We start from the raw sequence: 15,111 nt of genomic DNA, 5'->3' as shown, positions 1-15,111 counted from the left end.
TCCCAAGAGCACAGGGGCCTCTATAATTCTTAAATGGAAGAAGTTTGGAACAACCAGGACTCTTCCGAGAGCTGGCCACACGGCCAAACTGAGCAATCGGGGGAGAAGGGCCTTGGTAAGAGGTGACCAAGAACCCGATCGTCACTATGGCTGAGCTCCAGAGATCCTGTGTGGAGATGGGAGAAACTTCCAGAAGGACAACCATCAATGCAACACTCCAACGATCTGGACTTTATGGCAGAGTGGCCAAACGGAAGCCAAACAGTTCAATCTTGGTTTCATCAGACCACAGAATCTTGTTTCTCACAGTGAGTCCTTTAGGTGCTTTTTTGCAAACTCCAAGCGGGCTTTCATGTCTTTCACTGAGGAGAGGCTTCCGTCTTGCCACTCTGCCATAAAGCCCAGATCGGTGGAGTGTTGCAGTGATGGTTGTCCTTCTGGAAGTTTCTCCCATCTCCACACAGGATCTCTGGAGCTCAGCCAGTGACCATCAGGTTCTTGGTCACCTCTATTACCAAGGCCCTTCTCCCCGGATTACTCAGTTTAGCCGGGCGGCCAGCTCCAGGAAGAGTCCTGGTTGTTCCAAACTTCTTCCATTTAAGAATTATGGAGGCCACTGTGCTCTTCGGAACCTTCAATGCAGCAGAAATTTTTTTGTAGGCTTCCCCAGATCCGTGCCTCGACACAATCCTGTCTCAGCTCTGCAGGCAGTTCCTTCAACCTCATGGCTTGGTTTTTGCTCTGATATGCATTGTCAGCTGTGAGACCTTATATAGACAGGTGTGTGCCTTTCCAAATCATGTCCAATCAATTGAATTTGCCACAGGTGGACTCCAATCAAGGTGTAGAAACATCTCAAAGATGATCAAGAGAAATGGGAGGCACCTGAGCTAAATTTCAAGTGTCATAGCAAAGGGTATGAATACTTATGTCAATGTGATATTTAGGTTTTTCCTTTTTTATAAATTTGCAAAACTTTCTAAAATCCTGTTTTTTCTTTGTCATTATGGGGTATTGAGTGTAGATTGATGAGGGAAAAAATGAATTTGAACGATTTCAGCAAAAGGCTGCAACATAACAAAATGTGCAAAAAGTGAAGGGGTCTGAATACTTTCTGAATGCACTGTAAGCATCTGTATTAAAATGTTTACCTTTATTACTGGTTCTAGCAGGCACCTCACTCTCGAAGCGGGAGAACACTCCGTTTATCGAAGCTCAGGCCGGAGTGCATGCGGAAGTAAGACTTAAATATGTGCTCGTCTGCTGGCCTTGGGTGGGCACTTAAGGCCAGTATTGGGGTTGGAACTGTTTAGGAACCTCGACATAGGCCCAATAACTGTTACATGCCAATTTTGGAGTTTCAATGACATCCACGTTTCTTCCATTATTGTAAGATTTACATGCTCTTTCAATAACCAAAATTTTGTATACAGGAAAAGTCAATGTTTTGTGATGGCTGAGAAATGAGACGAAAAGGGACGAGGCGAGAGGCGGAGAGGAGATGAGATGAGATGAGAAGGGACGAGATGAGAAGGGACGAGATGAGAAGGGACGGGGGAGACACGAGAGGGGGAGAGACACGAGTGGGGGAGAGACACGAGTGGGGGAGAGACACGAGAGGGGGAGAGACACGAGAGGGGGAGAGACACGAGAGGGGGAGAGACACGAGAGGGGGAGAGACACGAGAGGGGGAGAGACACGAGAGGGGGAGAGACACGAGAGGGGGAGAGACACGAGAGGGGGAGAGACACGAGAGGGGGAGAGACACGAGAGGGGGAGAGACACGAGAGGGGGAGAGACACGAGAGGGGGAGAGACACGAGAGGGGGAGAGACACGAGAGGGGGAGAGACACGAGAGGGGGAGAGACACGAGAGGGGGAGAGACACGAGAGGGGGAGAGACACGAGAGGGGGAGAGACACGAGAGGGGGAGAGACACGAGAGGGGGAGAGACACGAGAGGGGGAGAGACACGAGAGGGGGAGAGACACGAGAGGGGGAGAGACACGAGAGGGGGAGAGACACGAGAGGGGGAGAGACACGAGAGGGGGAGAGACACGAGAGGGGGAGAGACACGAGAGGGGGAGAGACACGAGAGGGGGAGAGACACGAGAGGGGGAGAGACACGAGAGGGGGAGAGACACGAGAGGGGGAGAGACACGAGAGGGGGAGAGACACGAGAGGGGGAGAGACACGAGAGGGGGAGAGACACGAGAGGGGGAGAGACACGAGAGGGGGAGACTAAAGGGTGAGAGGGGGAGAGATGTGAGGGGAGAGGAGAGGAGACGAAAGAGGGGAGGAGATGAGACGACAGGGGAAGAGGAGACAAGATGAGATGGGGAGAGGAGAGGACCTAAAACACTTTTCTTTTTTTTAAACTTAAAACACTCACTTAAAACACAACACTCACTGATGAACCTCTGAAAGTTTGACGAAGATACGTTTAGCCATCTGAGAAAAACGCTGACAGAGATGGATAGATACACAAACAGCTCTCTTATAGTATACCAGCACAGGTATCCGGCATTGCCCAGGGTCGTTTTAATCCTGTTGACATTTGGTTTTTTTATATATTTTTTTGTGTGGGCCTAAAATACCTTTCTCCACCAACTAAGGAATGGGGTAGGAGATCATTTAATATTACCTTTTACATAGCTACAAAGGCTTCAGAACTATAGAGCGATGAAAAAACATATATACTGTATCCCAAAAAAATCCAGCGGTTTCTTTTTGCCCAAAACACTTCCGGCACCCACTGATGACCCCTTGAAAGTTTGAGGAAGATCCATTTAGCCAATTATGAGAAAAATGGCGACACGTGCACAAACGCACACACACACCTTGTAGTATATAGAATATGGATAAATGTGGTGGAAATGGTGCCACCTTTGGTGTTAACCGGTATTACAAATAATTTTCCTTTATCTTCTTCATGATATCATATCTTTCAAAAATGACAAAAATGATAAAGTGCATTTCCTAGAATGTGCCGTAGCACATCGCCCATTTGCTTCATTTCCATCATCATAATTTCCACCAGGAAGACATTTGCTGCATGGACATTGGACATCCATGAGCAGGAGGTTTAAATGTGACAGTGAAGGAGCCGGGGCTCCCACGTCGATCGGAAGAATGGACGCGACAAAAAGCTAGAATTCATCTGAGTTGCTTTAATGAAATCAAACACTCAGGCACTCTGAAAAACCGTTTATCAGTCAGCAATATATATCTATTCCGCCAGGGGGTTTGCCCAGGCCCGGCGCCAGGGGGCGTGGCCCAGCGTCCTGGCTGCGGCCTGGCAAGTTGAGCGCGGGCCTGGGCGTCCTGGACGAGCCCGGCATGGTGATCGCTCCGCGTCCTTGATAGGTGCAAGGCGATTGTGAAAACTCAGCGGCAGCCGCTACACACGTCCCCCCAGAATCGACTTGCACCGGCAGGGTCAATTTGAGGGGGGTCCTGATGACCCGGCCGAAGCGACCCCTGGCGGGTCGTGGGAGGGGGTCCGGTGAGGTGGTGGGCGGTCGAGTGGGGGGCACCGTGGACGGGGGACGGCCTCGCCGCGGCGGAAGGGCCACCCGTGGTGGGTGGTCGACGTCCACGTGCGCCGGCTTGAGGCGGTCCACAGCAATCCGGTCCGACCTGCCGCCGATGTCGATGACGAACGACTTGTCGTCCCGTCGCAGCACCCGGAAGGGCCCGTCGTACGGCGGCTGGAGTGGCCACCGATGTGCGTCGTGACGCACAAAAACATACTCCGCTGTGCGGAGTGCTGGGGGGACGTAGGACTGGGGGTCACCGTGGTGGGATGTTGGCACGGGGGCAAACCGTCGGGCGGCCTCCTGGAGGTCCGAGCGCTGGTGAGCTGCGGACCAGGGACTGGTAGCGTCGGGCACAAATTCGCCCGGGACGCGTAGCACTTGGCCATAGACAAGCTCGGCGGTGGATGCCTGGAGGTCCTCCTTGGGGGCCGTGCGAAGGCCCAAAAGGACCCACGGCAGCCGGTCGGCCCACCCGACGTCTTGAAGGCCGGCCATGAGCGCGGCCTTCATGGAGCGGTGGAATCGCTCGCACAACCCGTTTGCTTGGGGGTGGTAGGCCGTAGTACGGTGGAGCTTGATCCCCAGGTTGCGGGCGACCGCGCCCCACAGCTCGGAGGTGAACTGTGGACCGCGGTCTGACGAGATGTCCGCCGGTGCGCCGAAGCGGGCGACCCAGGTGGCGATGAAAGCCTGCGCCACGTCGGCGGTGGTGGTGGAGACGAGGGGAACGGCCTCCGGCCACCTGGTGGTCCTGTCCACCATGGTGAGCAGGTGTGTGAACCCCCGTGACGGGGGGAGGGGGCCCACCAGATCCACGTTGACGTGGTCGAAACGTCGTTCGGGCACGGTGAAAGGTGCCAGCGGGGCCTGGGTGTGTCGGTGGACCTTGGCCCGTTGGCAGGCCGTGCAGGCGCTGGTCCAATCGCGGACGTCCCGACGAAGGCCGTGCCAGACGAAACGCGCTGACACCAGCTTCTGGGAAGCTTTCCGGCCCGGGTGGGAAAGGCCGTGGAGGGAGGCGAAGATGCGGCGTTGCCAGGCGACGGGCACGATGGGGCGAGGCTGGCCTTGGGAGACGTCGCAGAGCAGGACAGTGTCCGCGCAGGGGATGTCGGCCAGGCGGAGGCCCGTGTCCGCCGCCCGGAGGGCTTGCACCGTGGTGTCGGTGGTTTGGTCCGCCGCCATAAGCGCAAAATCCACGCCCAGGTGGACCGCGTTCGCGCTGGCCCGGGAAAGACAGTCGGCCACGGCGTTGTTTTTGCCGGCGACGTGCCGGATGTCCGTGGTAAACTCCGACACGGCGGAGAGGTGGCGCTGTTGGCGGGCCGACCATGGCTCCGTGACCTTGGCCATGGCGTAAACCAACGGCTTGTGGTCGACGAACGCCGTGAAAGGTCGGCCCTCCAGGAGGTGGCGGAAATGGCGGACGGCCAGGTGTAGACCGAGGAGCTCCCGGTCAAACGTGCTGTATTTGAGCTCGTTCGGCCGGAGCTGCCGGCTGAAAAAAGCGAGTGGCTGCCAAACCCCGTTCACCCATTGCTCATGTACGGCGCCCACCGCGTAGTCGGAGGCATCCGTGGTGAGGGCGATGGGAGCGTTGAGCACCGGGTGAGCGAGCAGTGTTGCGTCGGCGAGGGCCCGCTTTGAGCCTTGGAAGGCCGCATCCATTGCTGCGGACCAGGCGATGTCGTGCTTGGCCGGCATGCCCCGGAGGGCTTCGTAGAGGGGCCGCATGAGCTGAGCAGCGCGGGGCACGAAGCGGTGATAAAAATTCACCATTCCCAGGAATTCCTGCAGGGCCTTTATGGTGCGGGGACGCGGGAACGTGGTGATGGCCTCGACCTTGGTTGGCAGCGGCACGGCCCCGTTCTTGGTGATGTGATGGCCCAAAAAATCAACGGCCGTCGTGCCGAAGTGGCATTTGGCCGGGTTGACGATGAGGCCGTGCTCGCTGAGGCGCTCGAACAGTGTCCGGAGGTGGAGGAGGTGCTCGGCCCGGGACGTGCTGGCGACGAGGATGTCGTCCAGGTAAACGAAAAGGAACGGCAGGTCACGCAGCACGCCGTCCATCAAGCGCTGGAACGCCTGAGCCGCGTTCTTGAGACCAAACGGCATCCGCAAGAATTCGAATAAGCCGAACGGCGTGATGACTGCCGTTTTAGGGACGTCGGCCGCCCTGACAGGTACCTGGTGATATCCCCGTATGAGGTCAATTTTCGAAAAAATGACCCGTCCCGCCAGACGGGCGGAGAAGTCTTGGATATGCGGGATCGGGTACCTGTCGGGGGTGGTAGCGTCATTGAGACGGCGGTAGTCGCCACACGGGCGCCATCCACCCCCCGGCTTTGGCACGATGTGCAGTGGCGAGGCCCACGCGCTATCGGAGCGCCGCACGATGCCGAGGTGCTCCAACGCGTCGAATTCGGCCTTCGCTACGGCGAGCTTGGCTGGGTCGAGGCGGCGGGCCCTGGCGTAGACCGGCGGGCCCGTGGTTGGTATGTGGTGCTCGATCCCATGCCGTACTGCGACGGCCGAAAACGTCGGCCGCGTGAGGGCCGGGAACTCCGTGAGCAGGCGAGCAAACTCGTTCGCCGCCGGGACGGCGCATGCCAGCTCGGTCGGCGCGGAGCTGCTCAATGTGCATACCAGGGAGCTGAAGGTTTCAGCGTTGATTAAACGACGCCGTTGGACGTCCACCAGCAGTCCGTGTGCGCAGAGGAAGTCGGCGCCTAGCAGAGCCACGGGCACGTTGGCGGTTACAAACGTCCAAGCAAAGCGTTGGCCGCCGAAGCAGAGGGTGACGTTGCGCGGGCCGAAGGTGCGGATAGTCGATCACGTCGGGGTCACCAATGAAGGAGCCGGGGCTCCCACGTCGATCGGAAGAATGGACGCGACAAAAAGCTAGAATTCATCTGAGTTGCTTTAATGAAATCAAACACTCAGGCACTCTGAAAAACCGTTTATCAGTCAGCAATATATATCTATTCCGCCAGGGGGTTTGCCCAGGCCCGGCGCCAGGGGGCGTGGCCCAGCGTCCTGGCTGCGGCCTGGCAAGTTGAGCGCGGGCCTGGGCGTCCTGGACGAGCCCGGCATGGTGATCGCTCCGCGTCCTTGATAGGTGCAAGGCGATTGTGAAAACTCAGCGGCAGCCGCTACAACAGGTTCATTTACGTGGATAAAACACAAAATGCCACAACCTGTAGTTCCCAACAAGCAATAATACACCATTCAACTAATATGGAGTAGAAAATGAGGGTGCTACCTGCTCTCCAGTACTTCCCAAAAGGGAATTCTGGGAGTTTTGACATTTCAAACAAAACTGTGAACTGCATGCAAGATTTTAGAGTTTGCACAAAAAGGTTTTCTGACAGTGAGTGACATCATATCTTATCACTTCAACTAGGCTTCTCAATCGCTTGGAATTGTGGGCAGAGGAATGTACCCCAGACTCTTAAATAATGTGATACATTCGTATTTAATACCCTGTGCGATTTTGTTGCAGCCATTTTATGAAAACAGAAAAATGAAACATTTGCCAAGTACGTCTCGGCTGTTTGAAAGAAGGAAATGCTTGCATCGCTGGTATTTCTTCCCCCGCCTTCTCCGTGCAATCACGCCACCTCACACCTACCCTACATTGAACTACTACAACCCAATTCTTCGTAATGACAGTCAAAACACATTTGTAGTCTTGCTAGTTAGGACCACGCTTTCTTGATCGCCAATGATAATGCAATTAATTTTATGGGCACTTCACAAATCAAACAATAGTTTTGTTTTAACACAATCATTTTGCTTCGCTGATTCAAACTTTCAGCAGATATTTGAGCTTTATCATATAATCCAACTGCAAAACTGGAACAAAACAAAACAAAACTGGAAGAATCAACAAGATTGAAGGAGGCCGAAAAATCAGGAGGAAAAAAAGTCCATTTTTCATTTTCTAACATACATTTTTCATTTGATCTGTGACCTTATTAGATTTTCATTTGATCTCATCAAAATATTCGGGCTGGCAGGATGGATGGCCACCAACAGGTACGCAAACTCAACTCTGGGCTGTCTAGCCTGGGATTGAATCTCGGCCCAGTTATAAACGGTCATCCTTGCATTTCACAGGCAAGGTGATTCATCAATGTGTGTGCCATCCCTCAGATGGACGTTAAACGGGGCGGCCCGTCTGCAGGAATTAATCGGTGGACGTTAAATATCATCGTGTCCTTCATGAAGAGTAGGTGAGCTATTACTAGCACCATGCCCAAATTGCAAATTCCTGCCCTAACTTACAGGGGCCACTGCATCAGCGGCACAGTCGTAATCCCAGCAATGATGCAAACTAACATCCACAAGCTGCACACAAAAATGAATGAATGATTAAAATATTTAATCTACCTTTAAACAACCAAGCATGAAGCACAACTCAAGCATCTGCTTTCTCTTTACCTATTTTTGCTGAATGGGAGCATACACACATCGTGAGTACAACTGGAGTTAAACAGTGCCCTTTTGACTAAGGAATGGCTCAAATAGCAAACCCAATAAAAGTTTACTGCATTTCCCTATAGGAGCAAAATTAACCCTACATTTACCAGTTACATCTCAATTAAAAAAGAAAAAGACAATAGTATAATAGAGCACTTGCAACAGAACTGCCCAATATAAAAGTTGGGGTGAGGGAATATATTTGAGTAACAGGGTTAAACCAGTTCACTTTTTTAAAAAATTAATTTTTTTGTAAATGCCATGCGTTGATTTATGTTAGCATGTGGGCGTGCTTGCTGCCTTTGGCTAAAATGAAGTTTTGCAACTCAGGTGCCCCTTTCCCCTCTTCGCACAACACTGCAGTTTCCTAAAAACTTGAGTGAAAACTATTCACTCCGTTTACAGTTCATCTATGACATTTCCCTTCGGTGTGTGTGTGTGTGTGTGTGTGTGTGTGCATGTATACGGACGTATGTATGTATGTATGTATGTATGTATGTATGTATGTATGTATGTATGTACATACATACATACATACGTACATACTACGTATGTACGTATGTATGTATGTATGTGTGTATGTGTGTGCCAAGTCTGTATATATATATATATATATATATTGTTGCGGATATGGGATTTACATCCATCCATATCCGCTTGTAAATATTCCCCTATTTCCTCAATACTTCCCAACTATCCCCAATCCCCCATTCCCTAGTCCCATTTTCTGTAAACAACACTCTGTAGACCCGACCTCCCCCTATTTCCCCCATTAAATGTCGCATCCAGGTCCACCGCATCTCACGTAGACAACTATAGGACATCTTGCTAGTTATTCTTAGTCTATGTCAGTTAAGGACTCGTTTCCATTAATTCTGACTCTTCGTTGCACCAGAATGTGATTGTATGGCACCGTTAGGAAGTTTAGGACCTCCCAATACCTCCCCGCAGCTCTTCCTCATGGTACAACAACAACAACAACAACAACAACAGCGGCGGCGGCGGCGCGGGGAGTGTGCGTCCTCACTCCGGCTTGGTTGGTAGGGGGTGTTGAAAGGGCACCAAGCCTTTCCAACGAGCCGCCATTGAACATGTGCTCGACGGGGTTACCACGTAGGGGCTCGCTGTCAGCTCCTCGTCAAGGGCGGAGCCCGGTAACCCCCGCACCCAATGGGAGCGGCGGCCCGGTCCCATCTGGGGCGGAGCCAAGGAGCCGAGGGCGTGTCACTCCCCGTTGAGCATGCGCAGGAAGAGGGAGGTGACGTCAGATGCGCGCAGAGCTGAAGGAGAAAGGACGCACCCTCCGAGCGCCGAGAGACCTCCCAAAGACTGAGCTGTATCCTGTCCCTGAGCCAAGGTGCACCTTGTGCTATCAACCGACCTGTCCTTCCCTGCCATCAATCCCTGTGTAAGTCAGTCTTGTTCCGTTTGTCTGTGGTCTGTCTGGGCTAGATAAGATTGTGTCTAAGTGCCCATCTTTTCTGTGCTTTACCTCATACCTTGTAATCTACCCTTCTTTTCCACCACTAATTATATCCTCCTCCGGAGGTCTTGAGAACTGTACCCCTTGTGTCGTTTCATTTATCCCAACCGTTGTGTCCTTTCCTTCATTGATTCAGCGTAGCGCGACTTGGTCAACGTCGGGTGGAATCGGGGTCTAGTCGGGGGAATAACTGTTAGGTCGCGGCAATACCACCGCTCGGTAAATAACATCTTAATCCGCGATCCGTAACAATATATATATACAGACTTGGCATTTAATATGGAATATTTTTTTTTCTTGACTTGGGTTTACTTTCTGAACTCAGTATATCAATCTGGTGAGTTTATTTTACCTTTCGGTGATGTCTTTGTTGAAAGAACCATGTCACTGATTGTCTTTCGCAGCAACAAGTCAATAACAGGATTATATCACAGGTGGCGTGACAAAATGTAAGGACAGGTACATTTGACGATTGGCTTCACAATCGGATATATAAGGGTTGTTGCGTTCTGTATTAGTGGAAAACAACTGCTGCACGTCTACAAAAGTTATTGCCGCTTCCTCTGGAGATGATCCGTCAACTTGACAATGCTGTTTGTCATGGAGTGGTGGCTTTACGAAATTCTGGCATGAAACAGCGGGCTATTGCACGGCAGTATGACATCACTCAAGGGCAGGTGTCAAAGATCCTGAAACGAAATGCTCAGAGGGGTGTCCCTACTCCAATAACGAGGCCAGGATGTCCACGCAGAACCACAAGGAGAGATGATCGCCAGCTGCACCGGTTAGTCTGCAATGGCCGTACCAAGTCAGCTAATTGAATTAGGGCTGAGTGGCAGCAACTGACAAATGTGCCCCTATCCAGAAGGCTAGTCAACCAATGATTGGTTCAAGCAGGCTATCGTGCCAGGCGTCCCCTGAGAAAGCCACGCCTGACCAGACAACACAGCCAGCGCCGATTGCAGTGGGCCAGAGAGCACCGTCACTGGCAGCCAGGACACTGGAATCACGTGACCTTCAGTGATGAGTCTAGATTTCTGGTCTATCGTCAAGATGGCCGCGTCCGAGTGCGCAGACAAGTGCATGAAGCCCACAATGAGGATTGTATAGTGCCAAGAGTACAAGCTGGAGGTGGTGGGGTGACCGTTTGAGTTGCTTTTCATGCAGGGGGAAAAACTGAACTGGTTGTTCTGAATGGAAACCTGAGCCAGTTCAAGTACAGGGTCATTCTGGAAGAAACATTGCTTCCATTTGCTCGTGCAGCCTTTCGAGGAAGCTTTGTCTTCCAAGATGACAATGCACGGCCTCATTGTGCTTGCATGATCCAACACTTTCTTGCTGACCATGGTGTAGAGCATATGCAGTGGCCTGCCATGTCCCCGGATATGAATCCGATAGAGAACTTGTGGGCAGAATTAACGCGTCAAATCGACAACTTGGACCAGCAACCTACCTCTGTGCGTGAATTGCAGCAGCCTATTGCCACTGCATGGCAAGCGATTCCTGTCCAAACCTTGGCAAATCTCGTGAACAGCATGCCTCAACGTGTACGTGCTCTCCTGAATGCTCGTGTGGGTTACACGAAGTACTGAACTGTAATTTTACTGTCCGTAATCCCAGTCATAATTTAGATTTTGTTTTTGTTGAATTTTTTTTGGCTAATGTACAAAATAAAGATACTTCTGGAAAACGTACAGAAGTTTAACACAGTACTGTCCGTGAATTGAGTTCGATATCAGTTTACATCACTTTCAAGGATCAATTTATTTGCTTCGAAATGTCAATTGTGGTTTTTGTTTCTTTTAAAGGTCACATTAACAAAATCTAGAATAATTTCAACATAATTCCAATGAACTTTTGGTTCTAAGTCATCTTGAAAAGTAAGTTCACCCCCACAAAAAAAATATTCCATATTAAATGCCAAGTCTATATATATATATATATATATATATATATATATATATATATATATATATATATATATATATATATATATATATATATATATATACAGTGGAACCTTGACTTACGAGTGCACCAACTTACGAGTTTTTCGAGATACGAGCCGTCGCTCGGGCGGTTTATTGCTTCGAGATGTGAGCCGAGATCCGAGTTACGAGCTTACGCCACCCGCCACCAGGTGGGTTCCGGTCACGTGGTTATCTTGCCGTGCAAGTATCTCTGCCGTATATCGCTGCATTTTTGTTTTCGCATGTTGGTTATTTTGAGTTTACGCCAGCCGCCACCAGGTGGGTTCCGGTCACGTGGTTATCTTGCCGTGCAAGTACAGTATCTCTGCCGTATATCGCTGCATTTTTGTTTTCGCATGTTGGTTATTTTGAGTTTACGCCAGCCGCCACCAGGTGGGTTCCGGTCACGTGGTTATCTTGCCGTGCAAGTACAGTATCTCTGCCGTATATCGCTGCATTTTTGTTTTCGCATGTTGGTTATTTTGAGTTTACGCCAGCCGCCACCAGGTGGGTTCCGGTCACGTGGTTATCTTGCCGTGCAAGTACAGTATCTCTGCCGTATATCGCTGCTGCTTTGTTTTCGCATTTTGGTTATTTTGGAAAATTTCTTAGTTTTAACCACGGGTCCTAAGAAAATGAGTGCCAAGTGCAGTGCTGAGAAGAAGAGGATGATGAGCTTGGCTATAAAACACGCAATCGTCGAAAAACATGAGCGAGGTGTGCGTGTTGTCGACTTGGTGAGGCGGATGTGAAGGCAGCTGAAGATTTTATTATAACTTTTGCCGAACTGATAGAAGCCGAACGATACATCCCCCAGCAAATCTTCAACTGTGACGAGACAGGGCTCTTCTGGAAAAAGATGCCGAGGAGGACGTATATAACGGCAGAGGAGAAGAGCATGCCAGGCCACAACTTGTTCAGAGTGCCGGCGATAGCTCGCCTTCTCTTTGTGGAAGACACGGTGAGATCCTCAACATCCAACAACTAATGGGATGCAAACGGGGCGCCCAGTTTAGCGGTACACACATTGATGAATCACCCTGCCTGTGAAACACCGACATGAAAGGTTATAGCTGGGTCGGTATTCAAACCCAGGCTGGACAGTTTAGAGTCAAGTGTGCGTACCTCCAGTCCAGGCCATCCTGCCAACTTGTATGCTGCATACAGGTGAAATATAAAGCGCGAGATATTTTTATATATACTGTATATTTAAAAAAAAATTGGTGTGGTTTTTGGCGGGCTGGAACGGATTAATAGCATTTCAATGCATTTTAATGGGGAAATTTGATTTGAGAAACGAGCAATTTGAGTTACGAGCTCGGTCACAGAACGAATTAAACTCGTAAGTCAAGGTTCCACTGTATATATATTGTCGCGATCCCGTCTGTGGAATGTATCCCAGCACGGAATACGGACGTAAATGTCCGGGCTTCAAGTAATCCACGTAGTGAACCAAAAGAGACGCAATAAACACAATTGTGTTTTAATCGGCCTTCTAGGGGTAAGGCACGATTATTTATTGGCTCGATCACAAAAACCATGAAAGGTAACAAAAGGTAATATGCTGCACCAGCCGGCAGGAACTGTCGGCAACAGACGCTCCAACAGGACGCAGGTAAGATCACTCGCGGCTCCAATCGACGGGCTCCGGGACTCGGAGGATACCAGGATGGAATACCGCACAAGGCCGCCAGGAACGGTCGGCCAGTAGCTCCAACACGAAGCCGGGAATCACTCGTTCTCTTCTGGAGTTACTCGCTCGTAAAATACAGAACGGTATTCGACCAGCCCAACTCGGCTGTCCGGAGGCTTCAAGGAAAACCCTTTTATGATATTTCCCACTCGGAGCCTTCGAGCCGTGTGCGTCCATAAGATGGCGACCGCGCTCTCCTGACTCCTCCACCAATCACGTGCCGAATCGCCTCCCAATCGCGTGAGGCTCCCAGCAGGTTACGTCACGTTGTGGGCGGGGCACTCATTTGGGTGAGAACAAAGGTGGTTTCACCGGGGGTTTCTCACAATATACATATATATACATATATATATACGTATTAGGGTGCATCAAACGCCCCATGATTTTCAAAAAGTTGTTGTATTTTAATGTCTATTCCCTCAAATGTTACACTTGTTGGTAGAAGTATGTATGCAAAAAATAGATGAAATCAGAGGTGGTCCTGGGTGGCCACCGGCCACTTTTATATATTTAGGGCCATTTAGGGCCACAGCTAAACTACTTTACAAGATAATGTAAAATTAACTACAAGATAATGTAAAATTAACCATTATACCTATATACAAAAGTAAAGTCCTACTTTTACTAAATGCCTAATATCAAACAGTTAAAACAACCTTACATGTCAATGTAAAATTAACCAAAATCGTTCTTCATATTACAAAGTTGTAGTACAGTGTTGTAGTATTGTACTTTCATTGATTAAAAGTTTGAAAATGTATTAAGCACAACGCCAATGTCACTACTCCAACTTTGCTCGTTTCCGCAAATTTGGCCTCGCTTTGCGGTCACATTCAACCACTTGAAGAAGATTTTGGAAGTGGTCTTCTCTTCTTGCAGTTGAGACAAAATCAGTTGCGAGCTTTACTGCTCTCTCCGCAGGGTCATTCACAACATTAAGCCCATCCACAATGGACTTGGCTGCCTTGAAGTGCTCATTGTTCTGCCAAGTGTCAACATCCTCTGTTAGGAAGGTCATATCTAGGTGAAGAAGGTTTACTGTAAACCACGAGTCCTCGTTCACAAGATCAGCCAGGGTTGTCGCTTCTGTAATTTTTGGAAATGACGGTTTGCCATATCCAGAACCGTAGCGGTGTTTTGGAGTGCTTGGCATTTCATCTGGTTGTATGGCCAGTAACACATCTGCAAGGGCACGACGATCCTTTTGAGGAATTGCATTGCTGAACAGTGCCAAAACAACCAGTTCTGGGGTTAAATACCACAAATGTCTATCAAAGGCTTTCACAGCGCTGACTGAAATGGTTGAGTTGACAGCTTTATAGTTGAGCAGAGTCTTGTAAAAGCACAAATCAAACCATGGGGCATTTGAAGCAGACTGACATATGAGCCACCAATCACAATAAATATAAACAACAAAAACAACAAACTCCTTCAGTTTTTTCTGTTGATGTTGTGTTGTTACAGTTCCTCGAGGTAGTAGAGAAATTTGCTCTTCAAGTAGGCATATTTTGATGGAATAAAGAATCTTTGACATCCACCTTGCTTTATGCATGGCCCCTGGTCTGTGGAGTGTTCCTTGTTTTGTGACATCATCATCGAGGACTACCTGGCAGAGTTGTGCCATTTCCTTGTAGTCTTCCCTACAGTATGAAGCGCTTGTGCGGATTGTGCTTAAAACCTTGTTTTTGCAGGATAAAAGCAGCTGTTGTGCATAGTCATTGTACATGGAAATGTCAATTTTGGTTAAACTTTCATTCTTTGCATGCGATATGCGTTCCCAATTCTTCTGGAATTTTTGGAACAAAGATACTTCTGGAGACTTTGATGCCTCAATTTTGAGAACGTCAAACACATGATCCACGATTACCTCTCCAACATGATGGCGACATGCACACCACAGAAGAGCACGGTCCAGTTTTGATTGAATGGTAACACAGGCAGCTGTA

The 15,111-nt window shown here is 49.8% G+C and overlaps 1 protein-coding gene across 6 annotated transcripts in view; it reads right to left on the bottom strand.

The window, feature by feature from the left end:
- The window catches only part of LOC137435318 (rho guanine nucleotide exchange factor 7), a 118,089-nt gene that overhangs the window by 37,430 nt on the left and 65,548 nt on the right, over positions 1 to 15,111 (bottom strand). The window lies entirely within an intron of this gene.

Source organism: Myxine glutinosa, chromosome 9 (assembly GCF_964187855.1).
Source record: "Myxine glutinosa chromosome 9, kmMyxGlut1.1, whole genome shotgun sequence".
Taxonomy (NCBI): Eukaryota; Metazoa; Chordata; class Myxini; order Myxiniformes; family Myxinidae; genus Myxine; species Myxine glutinosa.
Note: the sequence above shows the minus strand (reverse complement) of the source record. Positions and strands in the feature narration are given on the sequence as shown.